A 12,156-nucleotide genomic window follows, 5' to 3' on the forward strand; every position below is an offset into this window, starting at 1 on the left:
TCCCCATTTCCAAATCCACCCTCTTCCCAGTGGACTGGAGAGCGTGCCCTGAACGTCACATTCTCCAATACTGAGTCGTCAGGTTGTGCAGCTGAGCATCCCCCATGAAAACCACCTGTTAGCGAGGCCACCGTGCAGTCACTTGTTCAGCCCCTGTTTCACACGCACACACGCTGGGTGTCAGGCCCGGGACGTAATTGGGTGGCTTTAGGCATGGCACCCGTTCTTTTCCTCTCAAACTGGCCTTCCAGTTCATCTTGAACTTTAGGTTTATGTCTCAAGTAACTGAAACGTGTGTCAGCGCCTTTTCTTAATTGGTCTTGGGCATGGGGGAATAAGGAATAAAAAGGAGGAGATTACACTTGTTGGGTGCTTATCACATACCCAGCGTGGTGCTAGATACCTCACAAGCTTTGTCTAATTTGTCTTACGCACCAGCTCTCTGTGATAGACGTGATTGTCACAATTTTACAGACCAGGCAACTGCGTCTCAGGAGAGATAAACAACACCCATCAAGTGGCAAGCCTAGAATTCAAATGCAGGTTTATTTCCCTCCAAACTCTCCTGGCCCTGTGCTGCCGTGGCCCATGGAGCTGAAGCGTGGGAGGGAGAGATTAGAGCACGGAGCCCACTGAAGCCCACAGTCCCCTTCTGAATTCACTTCACCATGTCCATAGGGTATGGGGCTCCAGGATGACACATAGTCTGTGGGGGCATTTCTCCCGAGAAACAGCCTGGCAGCCTCGTCAATCCCTTGTATAAAAAATGGAGTCAACACGTTCAGACGGTCATATACCCCGGGGGGTCCTAATCCTCAACCTACCTCTTAACTCTAAAGGTTATTTCACCAAGAGCATCCCACCAGTCCATCATGCTGCCCAGAGCTTTGAGAGAGGACCCACGATCCCCCTGGGGACCAAAAATGCTAAAATAGGAACAGGCCTAATCCTCCTCTTGGCCTCACCGTGACTTAAGCTGAAAGGAGTGGGGAGACCTGGGACCTGGTTGGTCAAGGCTTTCCATCCCCCTCAGACTTCCCTTCAAAAGGGCAAAGCCACTCACAGGCACCCACACTCTGAAACCTCAATTTTGGTAAGTGGCCTGAATCATTACCGCAACCAAACCTTCTCTATGAAGTGTTTACAAATAGAAAAATTGTCCGGTTCTAATTCTGTTTGATTGATTCTGCCAAAGGAGAAGGGAAGAATGAAAGTCTGGGTAATCCACAAACTAGAAAATTGGTGTCTGATGAGAGCCGACGGTATCTTCTTGGAGGCCATGCAAGGCCAACAGCACTGGCCTACTTTTGTTCTGAAACCTCCCATCCCGGAGCCACAATTGCTACCACTTTGGTGGCAGAAGGAAGATGTTTATCCTTCACAAAGACAGCAAGCTTTCCAGCCCCTTCTGTAATCTCCCAGGCCACTAAGGGGCCAGCCACATGGTGTCGGCAGATGCAGAGAGGGGCTGGCAATTCTCATACCAGGAATTCCTCCGCTGTCCTTCCAGCATCAATTACAGATCGCCTCCCTTCCTTCCAGCGGCAGAGAACCTGAGGCTTCGCTCCTGACTCCCAGCTTCCCACCCAGGCCTGACAGCAATTTGTAACCCCCGCTTACACAGGCTCTCTTGCTGTCTGCATTTTTGTTTGGAAAATGAGCAATTTGCTGTTGGCCGCTTGGCTCCTCTGTGAAGTCGGCAGAAAGGACGGCTCACCGAGGGGGACAGATGGTCAGCGAAAGCAAGAGTCAGACCATCAAGCTCATCGCCCAAGCCTTGCCCCCGCCTGGATCCCGTAAGTAGTTTTGTTACACAGGGTTGCTCTCCAGAAGCCGAGCGCCAGCTCTCCGTGTGTGGTATTTGCAGCGACAGAGAAACCAACCCAGAAGGAAGCGTTTTTTGTTGTCGTTGTTTTTTTTGTTTTGTTTTGTTTTGTTTTGTTTTGTTTTTTTGGCGAGATGTCTGGGAGGTCTGGGCAAATGCAGCGCCCTTCCGGCCAGCCACTTTCTTCTGAAAGACTGTCTTCTTCTTTGGAGGGATGAGACCTGGGAGTGAGGGAAAAGAGGTGGCAAAAATTTGTCCTAGCTCACACTCCAGGGATGAAACAAACCAACGCACTTGTCAAGTGATAAAGACACGGTGAGGAAATCAAAAACCACAGCCGAAGCTTATTGCCTCAACGGCTGCGACATTATCTCACCACTCATTTGTAACATATGTTCAACAGCAGGGTGAGGATTTGGGGTCTCAACTGTGCTCTGAACGCAGAGGGGAAGAGGAGAGAAACATTGCGTGGGAGAGGCCCCTGTGACAAATCCTGCAGAAATGCTGAGACCCGCCTTCCCCTCCCTTCTTCCTCCCGGTGCCCTCACCACCATCCCTACCAGATGCGAACTGTTTTGTCCTCGGGACCCATAGTCGACACATGGGGCACTTCCAGCTACCTGTGTTCCACGTTTGCAGAGAGGATGTAGTGTCCTCTCTGCCCCCCTCCCCCCACCTACCCCCGTCAGGGAGAAAAGGTGCAGACTCACACTCTTATCAAGCATTCAAACGATTTCATGGGAACACCACACTTTGTTCTATTCTGGCTTCCCTCACAAGGGGTGGGGGGCGGCACATCTTCAAACGCCCGCTGGCTTAAATGGTGACAGCTGCATGCAACGGGCTTGCTCACAGCCCGCCTGGTGCAATGAGAGATATAACTGGAGGGTAGGACTTCAAAGGCAGACCCACTGTGGCCATTCCAGCAGCCCCGGGGGGCTGCCGCCTCCAGTTGGTGGCTCTCCGCATGCAACAAGTGAGCCAAGGGAAACTAAGAAATTAGACCTTTCCCACGTGCACTGTGAGTTATGATGCAAGGAGGCAAGAATGAGGCAGGAGAGGTGTCGAGGGCTTTCTGCAAAGTCCTAAACACATTTGTCCTAGACAGATGTTTTTGTCCTAGGTAGACAGATAGTGGAGAAGACAGGCTCATCATAGATAGCATGTTAGTCTGGCCAACACTCTTCCTTTTATAATAGATTATGCATCACATTTTAGAAGACAGAATTGAGCTAAAATGTTTATGTGTGTGTGTGTGTATCCCTTTCTCTGATGTCACCTAAATTACCCACCTTTGCAGAAATCACTTATTAAAAGTTGGTTTTATGTTAAAATGTCTGGTGGCCGTTGATCTTTGACTTAGGAGCCGTTACGGGAGAACTGTCACACAGAAGATTCCAGAGGTGACTTGAAATCTTCGGTTCCTTGCAATGGGTAGCACAGATGGCTGTTTAAGGAACCACATGAAAGAGACACCGTGAAAGGTAGTCATTTCCTGTCTTCTCCATCTGGCAGGTCCTAACGAAATACACCCCAAGGAACAGACTCACTATGACATTATACGGATATATGTGGCTATTGATGCTTTGGCAAGGCTATTTATTTTGGTAAATTGCCTCCCTTGGCCCCACCACCCAGCTTAGCCCCATCACTCCTTTGTGCGTGTCAAAATCCTGACAGAACGTGGGCAAGTTTACATAAGCTCTCCGAGCCTCAATTTTCTCATCTGTGAAATGGGAATGAAAATACTTTATGATAAATGCGATACGTTTGCTTTGCTTCAGTGAGGTTGAGTTGGTTCTGCAACTTAAAAGGAGCCTGATGATGAATAAATCATGATGTCTTCACAGGATGGAATGCACAGAATTCAAATGTGGGAATACGATACAACCGAAAACGTCTTAAGACACCAGGAAAATATTACACTGTGATTGTTAAGTGGAAAGAGCAAAGTTTCAGAAGAATAAATGATGTAAAATTTATGTAAAATTATTAACATAATGTATGTTTTTTAACATAATGTATGTATGTTTTTATGTATGTTTACATAAAATGTATGTAAAATTATTAACATAATGTATCACACAGTCAGTACTTAAAGTATGTAAGTCATTATCACTCTTACCTCTCCTTGGAGCCCAGATCCAAAACCATTTCCCTTATCTGATTGTCCAGACGGAGATAATCCCTCCTTACAGCTCCGTATAGCCAGCCCGACTTTAGCATGTACGACTATATACCTTGGATTATTTTCATTTATGGTATGTTTTAAATGTCACCTGATAATAAATATTCCTCCTTCTCGTTTTGCTTCAGTTAGGTTGAGTTGACCCTGCAACTTGAAAGCGAGTCTAAATAATAAATTATGGCATAGGGGCGCCTGCATGGCTCAGTGGGTTAAGTGTCCGACTTTGGCTCAGGTCATGATCTCGCAGTTTGTGAGTTCAAGCCCTCCATCGGGCTCCCTGCTGTCAGCAAGCCTGGAGCCTGCTTTGGAACCTCTGTCTCTCTCTCTCTCTCTCTCTCTCTCTCTCTCTCTCCCTCCCCAACTCTCTCTCTCTCTCAAAAATAAACATTAATAAATTATGGTATATTCTTATGATGGAATATAATATAACGAAGAATGTCTTAAGACATGGGGAAAATGTTAATTTGTAACTAAGTGAAAAAAAGTGACATGAAAACTGTTAAAGCAATAAAACAGACTGCCCCCCCCAAAACAAGTGTGTACCACACACACACACACACACACACACACATACACACACACGCATATACACACACACATAGAGAAAGCACTACTAGGAAATATACCAAATAATAACAGTGAAGGTTATTGGGGCATAAGTCTGTACCTGATATTTTATTGCTTCTCTTCATTTTTAAAAAAATTTTCCCCTTTTTACTAATTAAGAAAACAAAAATTAATATGCTCTTTTTTAAATGGCAGATTGTGAGGTATGAATAGGGGTAAAAAATAAAAATCAAGGGGTGAAGGAGAATTTCATGACTTTCCAACTACTTTTACTCACCCAGCAGACATTTTTAGAACGACTAAATAAAAACGAGGAGGCTGTGATAAATACTACAGGAGAAAACAGATATAAAACAGGTCCTGCCCTCAGGAGACTTAATATTTACTTGGGGAGATGAGAGTAGTGGTACAGGGGAGCGGCAGAGGGGGAGAAGAGGGGAGTGATTTCCACAGCCAGAGCTGCCTGTGGGGTTCTGGTGTGGCCACCATGCTGGGGAATGGGTTCACAAAGAGGCGGGCCTGAGTGTTCCTTAAAGGCAAGATGGCTTCCTGGCCATGCTGATTCTCATGTGATTTTGGAAGTCAGGGATGGAAGGATTAAATTAAATCCATTCAATCCAACATTTTTATTTAAATCATTGATTTCCAATGTTTTCCCCACCCACTCTTTGTCCAGAGTTGCCAGCAAGTAGCAAAATAGCTTGAGTGTAAATTCCAACAATTTTTGGTTACCCAACAGTAAAATGTCAAAAAGGCAAGTAGCAGAAGGCAAAAGGACGTAGGTCTGAACATCCTCAACCGGATTTTTCCCCTCACAGACCATGAAGGGTTACAAAATTTGATTTTTTTTAATGCTAAAATATTTTCAATTCTGGGTAAATTTTATGGAAATTAAGCTTTTCCTGTATTGTTTCTAACTAGGAAATTTATCTGATTTTCTCAAAGCTAATATAAGTAATTTAATCCTCTACTTTGTTCTAACCAAAAATTCCTATAGTCTCAGCAAAGCATCTTAGTGGAATTTAGTGTCAAGATATTCAAATTTACCTCATTTACAATGCAAAAAAACCACACCAATTTGACCCAGATGGAAATTTTATTTGTGTCCGAAATTTCTAGATTCTCCATTCTACTAATTAATGGAAAAGTTGATAATCTCAAACCATGGCAAATCCAAATAGTTGCTTATTCCTTTGTAACACATGTAGGAACGGTGACAAGAAAGAGGAGTGGTATCCTTTTTTCCTTTTTTTTTTTTAAGTTTTATTTATTTTTGAGAGGGAGAGAGACAGCTAGCATGAGAGGGGGAGGGGCAGAGAGAGAGGAGGACAGAGGATCCAAAGTGGGTTCAGTGCTGACAGCAGTGAGCCTGATGTGGAGCTCGAACTCACAAACCATGAGATCATGACCTGAGCCGAAGTCAGACACCTAACCCACTGGGCCACGCAGCACCCTGAGGAGTGGTATCCTAACGATCCTTTAAAAAAGAAATCATATCAATGCTATCAGAGGTGGTCACATAGAAGCAGAGCAAGAATGTCAGTTGGTTGGAAACCCTAACTAACACAACCTACTGTATCAACTTAATCAAAGGTGGCATTTAGGCCACAGATTCACTTTCAAGATAGTAAGAGGCTACTTTGGTCAAGGCCAGAACTTTTTGATACTTCCCACTAACTCTCAAAACAGAGATTTGGGCTCTCATATGCTTTGAGAAGGTTCTCCACATCAAAAAGTTTACTACGGAAATACATATTTCTGGGTTCTGGAGAAAAACCAAAATATCAAACATAAATGAAGACATTGATGCCACCATTAGCCACATTTTGACCAGGGTTTGATATGTAATATTTGAAGGCAAGCACTCTTGATTAATTCTCATCTTCGTTGTATAGTCAGGGTCAACAATGACATTCCAGTGCTGAATTCATCCCAGCCCACAGTGCCAAATGGCCTCCAAACTGATCCAGTCTGTGGAGACCAATACCCATAGCAACTGAACCCTGGTGGCAGTTCGGGACTAGTCCAGCCCTTCCCCCACCTCTGGGGCTTCCCCCAAATTTCTGTTTCAAAGACAAGGCCAGAGGCTGCCTAACACTCAGCCAGAATCTTGGGCAGATGCTGGAGGTATCCCAGCCCAAGAAGGCATAGATTTACACGGCTTAATCTTATCACCCCTTGATTTACAGAACTGAAACTAGAGCCTTCAAGGCAGCTTTCCGAAAACACTTTTTCAAGTCATTAAAAATATGCATAATATTATCAGTTGCCATTTATAGCTTCTGTATTTCTAGTAACTGGCATTGTTGCTACTCGAGGCAAGCCAGAAAATAAGCGTGCCAGGAACTGACATGGTGTGTTATGTCACCAAAACAAAAGAGCTCATACTGATAAATGTCAGGTTGGCTTCTTTGTGGGTTTCCCCCTTCCTTCTGCAAGTTGTAGCTTTTGTCTTCTTTTCCACTCTCAATATGGGGTGAGGCATTGAGCAATACAAGAATCTGGAGTCTCTTTCAGAGATCTCTGCATGCTAAAGGTAGTAGGTGTATCACAACGTAAGCAGATACAAGAACTCTACCCATTCTTTCCTTTGTCTTAGATGGAGTAATCTAGTGAGGCTTTTAAACAACTGATATTCCTGAGAATTGTGCTCATCTGGTATATTCATCATGTGGAGAGGAAAAGACATGATCTTTTCTTGCCATTAAAGCCCTGGGTGGTCAGGGCCTCCTGAAGGAGGGGGAGACAGGAGAGACTTTCTCAAGGAGCAATGGACCAACAGAAATAGATGTTAGGAGGGCACATGAAAGCGGAGAGAGGACGGTGATAAAACTCGGAAAGATGAGGTTGCGGAAAGCCTCCCACCTACCATTCTCTCCCTCTTGGCATCCATCTCTTTCACCGGCTGATTCAGTGCCATGACATACAAAATAGGAAAAGACATTCTCTGCTGGGGCCATTTTCCCTGGTTTTCATCTTTCCTAAACCCAATACGCATTGCTGTTTTTGTAAAAGAGGAGCTTTTATTATTCTTGTTTGTACTGATTTCTGCTCTGGGTAGACGTCCACATGCTTCTTGAAGTGTGCACATATATCAGACATAGGCATCTACCCGCAGTGATAAACACTGCTGGACGTTTACCCCGAATCTCTTTCCTTTTCTTTTCGGATACACAGCCAGAAACACTTTGGAGGAAAGCCACTTGCTGACCAGGAACACTGGCCTTGGACCCTTACATGAGTGTGACGTTAACTCCTATTGTGTGAAACCATAATACATATTTGGGTCTACTTTCGACAACAGTTTAACCTAACTTAACAAACACAGCCTCAGTCACACTTTATATAAACACACACACACACACACACACACACACACACACACACCCATCATATAAGCACAGTTATCTTCAAAGATCTTTTGAAAGTTAGAAAAGCATTCAGTGCCCTAAGAATATATTACATCTGAAGACTATTTTCCAGTTGTCAAAGCACTTTGCCGTATAGCTCTCATATAATCTTTCTGGCAATTTTGCAAGGCAGGTATTACGGTTTACAGGTGAGAAAATTTGGCCAAAATGGTGAAGTGGCTCTTACAAAGTCACACGGCCAGTAAGAGAAAGACTTTTATGTAGGGCCTAGATCCAGATCTCTCTCTCTCTAAAGCTCTTTCCCTCTGCTTACCAGTGAACATCTACGTATCTTCCCAAAGCTCAGCTCAAGCCTCACCTCCTACAGACCTTCCTGGTCATCTCCAGCCCAGTGAGCACTGACTGTTCTTTTGTGACCCACGTAGCCCTATACATACATACTCTAAGGTACTTTCCACATTTTATTCTACTTATTTATTCATGTGGATTCAGGGTCCTGAGTGAAGGAAGCAGCTTCTATTACTTCTTAGACCTACCACGATACGTGACTCTAAGTCCGACTGTCAGTATAGTACAATGGTGACTAATATGGCTCCAAAAGTATGAGAACAATTTGAAAGGAGGCTTATAATGGTGCAAAAGCAATGTTTCCTTTGATAGAATTTAAGCATGATTAACAAGCCAAACAAAATTTTAGAAGTTACATATGAATCAACTAGGCCTTCCTAATTCTGAAAGCTAGCTGGAACACAGATGATTCCCGTTTAGGCCACAATTGTTTTCATCTGCTTAGACTAAGTCAGTTTTGACAATGGGAGTGATATTAAGTGGTCCTAAATAATTCCAAAATGCAACCCTGTGAGCCTTGACATGAGTACGCACACAAACACATCTAACCAAGTATTAATGGGAAAAAATATATATATAGTATGGTCTCTCCATTTTTAAAAATCTCACTCTTTAAATATGTATATCTCTGCCAAAAGAGTCAAATGAAGATACCTGAAATTGAATGAGTCACATGGCCCCACAACCTGCACAAATTCGGAGCAATGATATCAACCTAGTGTCCACCTGGTGGTAAACAACGCACTTTGTGGGTAGAGACTCGTTTCATCTCCATGAGCCATGTAAACAGTCAGGCTTAAATCTTGTAGGCTTAAATCCTGGCAGCAAAATGATAAGAAACGACTCCCACCTCTTTCTATCAGAGATTTAAGCCTTTGAAGTAATGCTCCAGCTTCAAGAAGAGAGCTGAAGGTAGAAGGGTACTTGTCTGCTGGAACTACATGGGAAATTCTCAAAGACCCACCATTTGTCATTCCCAGGAATAACACTGGGAAGCGTGAACAGAACTCCTGCCAATGTTAGTTTTCTAGAACATGCCTTGGGCATAGTTAGTGATAAAGAAAGGGGGAAAATCAACTGGTGAGCATTCCTGGATGAAAGACAAGATTCAAATAAGCTGTTTACCCTTTGGTTCCAGCGTTCCCAAACATCATAAAGATTTCAGCTCTTGTAAAAGGGGAGCCATTTGTTTACAATAGACTATTCTGGGGGGGGGGGAGTAGGTGTGTCTCATGAGGCAAATATTTGACCATAGGAGGTAATAAAATTGTATTAAGCTCTCACCCCACTGCTGTACGTGGTCATCAATGTGATTAGCTCATTCGAGTCTATTTTAAGATCCTGTCAGGCACAAACATTAACAAGAACCTGGCATTTCTCCTTAAGAATATATAATCGACCTTTCAAGTCCATAATCTCCTTTATCAAAGCGGATGGCAGGGATTTATGCAGAAGAGTTTGCACACCTCTTTGATTTCAGCCCCCTGAGAACCCAAACATGCATCCCACCCAATCCTGTTTTATTTTCGCCATATCCTGTGTTGTTGAATGGGCCTCTTGTACAAATGCAGTGCGACCCCCCCCACCTCCAGTTTTTTTTTCCCTTAAGTTCTACACAAATCTTACATCAGCTTCGTGAAATGTGCAGTTCTTTTACATTCCTCGGGCAGACTTTAAAGGTCATAGTTCTTAGAGTTGGGGAAATCCGTTTGCATAGACAAGAACCCACACAGGGAAAGCACGAAAGCAGTCACGGGACAGTTGAGCAAGCTGTGCTGGCAAACCCACGCTCCAGAAAATGATGGCAGGAGGTGAGTGAGAGTCTACAGATCTGGAGTTTCCTTAATCAATCACTCTACTTGTGTTACCTCTTTTAACTAAACCTTCTGGCAAAACAAACGCACTGGCCAACAGTAGTACTCTTTCTTCCTAAAGGCAACAGTGAAATGGAACCAGAGGACTGCTGGCTACTCGGAGGGAGGAAGCAAGAGGACAGTGGAAACGCTGGAAAATGCAAGCAGACCACGGCCCTCCTGCCCCCATCAGAGCTAATCCGGCCATTAAAACTCCTCTTAGCATTTTCACTTCTGTGCTTTTACTGTTGAGCTCAACCCCTCTCATCTCATACTAATTCCAAACACCAGCATGTGAAATCGTTTTCTCTTTTCACATTCACAGAACAATGTTTCTCATAAACATCCACGTTTTAACTCTAAATTATCCTTCAAGTCAGTTCAGGTGCTAACAAGAATCCAAACCACTCTTTGCATGGGGCCGACTGATGTGCACAATCCAAAGAAAGACACCAAAGAAGCACTCCGGCTCTGTTGCTATAAAACGAATAAATAGTGCAATGAACACAGAATGCATTCCAGAGAAAGCCTGCGCTCAGAGGTTAGATGCATGACTCAAAGCAGCAGGCTCCCAATATCAAGAGTCGTCGGAAGATTGGGGTGTTAGGCTAGGAAAGGGATTACATGTCATAAGAAAAAGGAAATTATGTTGATAATGATTCCTGGAGTCACTGCCAGCAACTTCAGCCAACTTGCCTGCAGCTTCATCAAAATGTGCCAAATGTAGTCCAACGCTGTCAGGATTAAGAACATTCTTCATGCAGATCAAAGGAAGACCCTCAGAATGATTTTTTTTTTATTACTCAATACAAATATTGTCCCCTAAATAGGAGATCTCCAGGCTGCTAGGCTTGACACATATTAGAACAACATCCCAGGTTACTGTTTTAATGTGAACCTGGGGCTAATCCTTAATATCACCTGAGACTTTGGTTCACTCATTCATTGACTCTATTTGTTGGGCACCTACAGTGTGCAAATGCATTTTGCTATTTCTGTGCAGGAGCCAAAGCTGGGACACAGGATGGCATCGTGTTTAAAAATACAGACTCTGATGGAATTCGAATCTCGGGCTGGTCACTTACTAGATGTGCTACTTACCCTCTCCAGGCCACACCTACCTACTTCAGGGGATGGTTATAAAGATGAAAAGATAATGCTGATGCACATAAGACACTTGGCAGAGCCCCTGGCACACAGAAGTGCTCAGTCCCTGTTAGCCAGCATTTAAAACCAAGACTTCTGGAGTATGGGCAGGTCTCTGAAGAAGAAGAAAGTTAGATAAGGTGTCCATCCAAGATCCTTAACACTCAACACCTATTCGCTCTTCATACACACACAATCCTCATAGGACTCTCAGACCTTCTTGACGTAAATATTTGCAATTAAGTTTATTTACACATTTGTGCTCAGAATGTGTTTTACTTAAACAATCTGGGAAAGGAGCGAGCAGGGTGGGAGGTTATGTGAGGCCCACTCTGGACTGGCATTTGAGCCCCAACAAATACCATATTGTCCATGCGGAAAAGAAACGGCTACTGGCATCTCCAGGAGAGTGTTTACTTGCCTGTAAATTAGGCCACTGTCCATCTGAGGAGAGAGTCAATCAGCTTTCAAGGGGGAAACAGAGGATAGGAAAATAGTTCTCTGTTACAGCCGAGAGGGTGCTTCCGCGCTCCCGGTGTGGTGTCCTAAGACAAATAGGAGCCCGTGGCTCTGTCCAGTAACCGATTTTCTCGACAAAGCCCTGGGCTCCCGCGCTGTGTCCTCGAGGAGCTACCTGCAAAACCTTCTCCTGAAGTGACGGACTTGTCTTTTGCAACCAGTTAGCACCTGCTCTTAAAACTTGATCCCTCCCTGGTTTGTTTCAAGTGGAGCCAGGGGATCAGGACTTAATTAGCAGTGCTATATCTCGTACTGATCGGTTCCATCCAGCTTCCCCCCGGGGGCCCCAGATTTGTCTCTATTTGGAATTCCCGTGCTCGCTGGGCGGCTTGTGTTAGC

The 12,156-nt window shown here is 44.2% G+C and overlaps 2 long non-coding RNA genes across 2 annotated transcripts; both read left to right on the forward strand.

Annotated features, from left to right (window-relative positions):
* Window positions 1-549: 549 nt before the first annotated feature.
* On the forward strand, window positions 550-4,140 carry LOC123583152. Its single transcript, XR_006704753.1, has 3 exons — window positions 550-1,796; window positions 3,189-3,309; window positions 3,676-4,140. It is a non-coding gene; the product is annotated as an uncharacterized LOC123583152 (long non-coding RNA).
* Window positions 4,141-9,950: 5,810 nt separating this feature from the next.
* LOC123583156 lies at window positions 9,951-10,383 on the forward strand. The gene is made up of 2 exons (XR_006704754.1): window positions 9,951-10,110; window positions 10,235-10,383. It is a non-coding gene; the product is annotated as an uncharacterized LOC123583156 (long non-coding RNA).
* Window positions 10,384-12,156: the final 1,773 nt, after the last annotated feature.

This window comes from Leopardus geoffroyi, chromosome B1 (genome assembly GCF_018350155.1).
Source record: "Leopardus geoffroyi isolate Oge1 chromosome B1, O.geoffroyi_Oge1_pat1.0, whole genome shotgun sequence".
Taxonomy (NCBI): Eukaryota; Metazoa; Chordata; class Mammalia; order Carnivora; family Felidae; genus Leopardus; species Leopardus geoffroyi.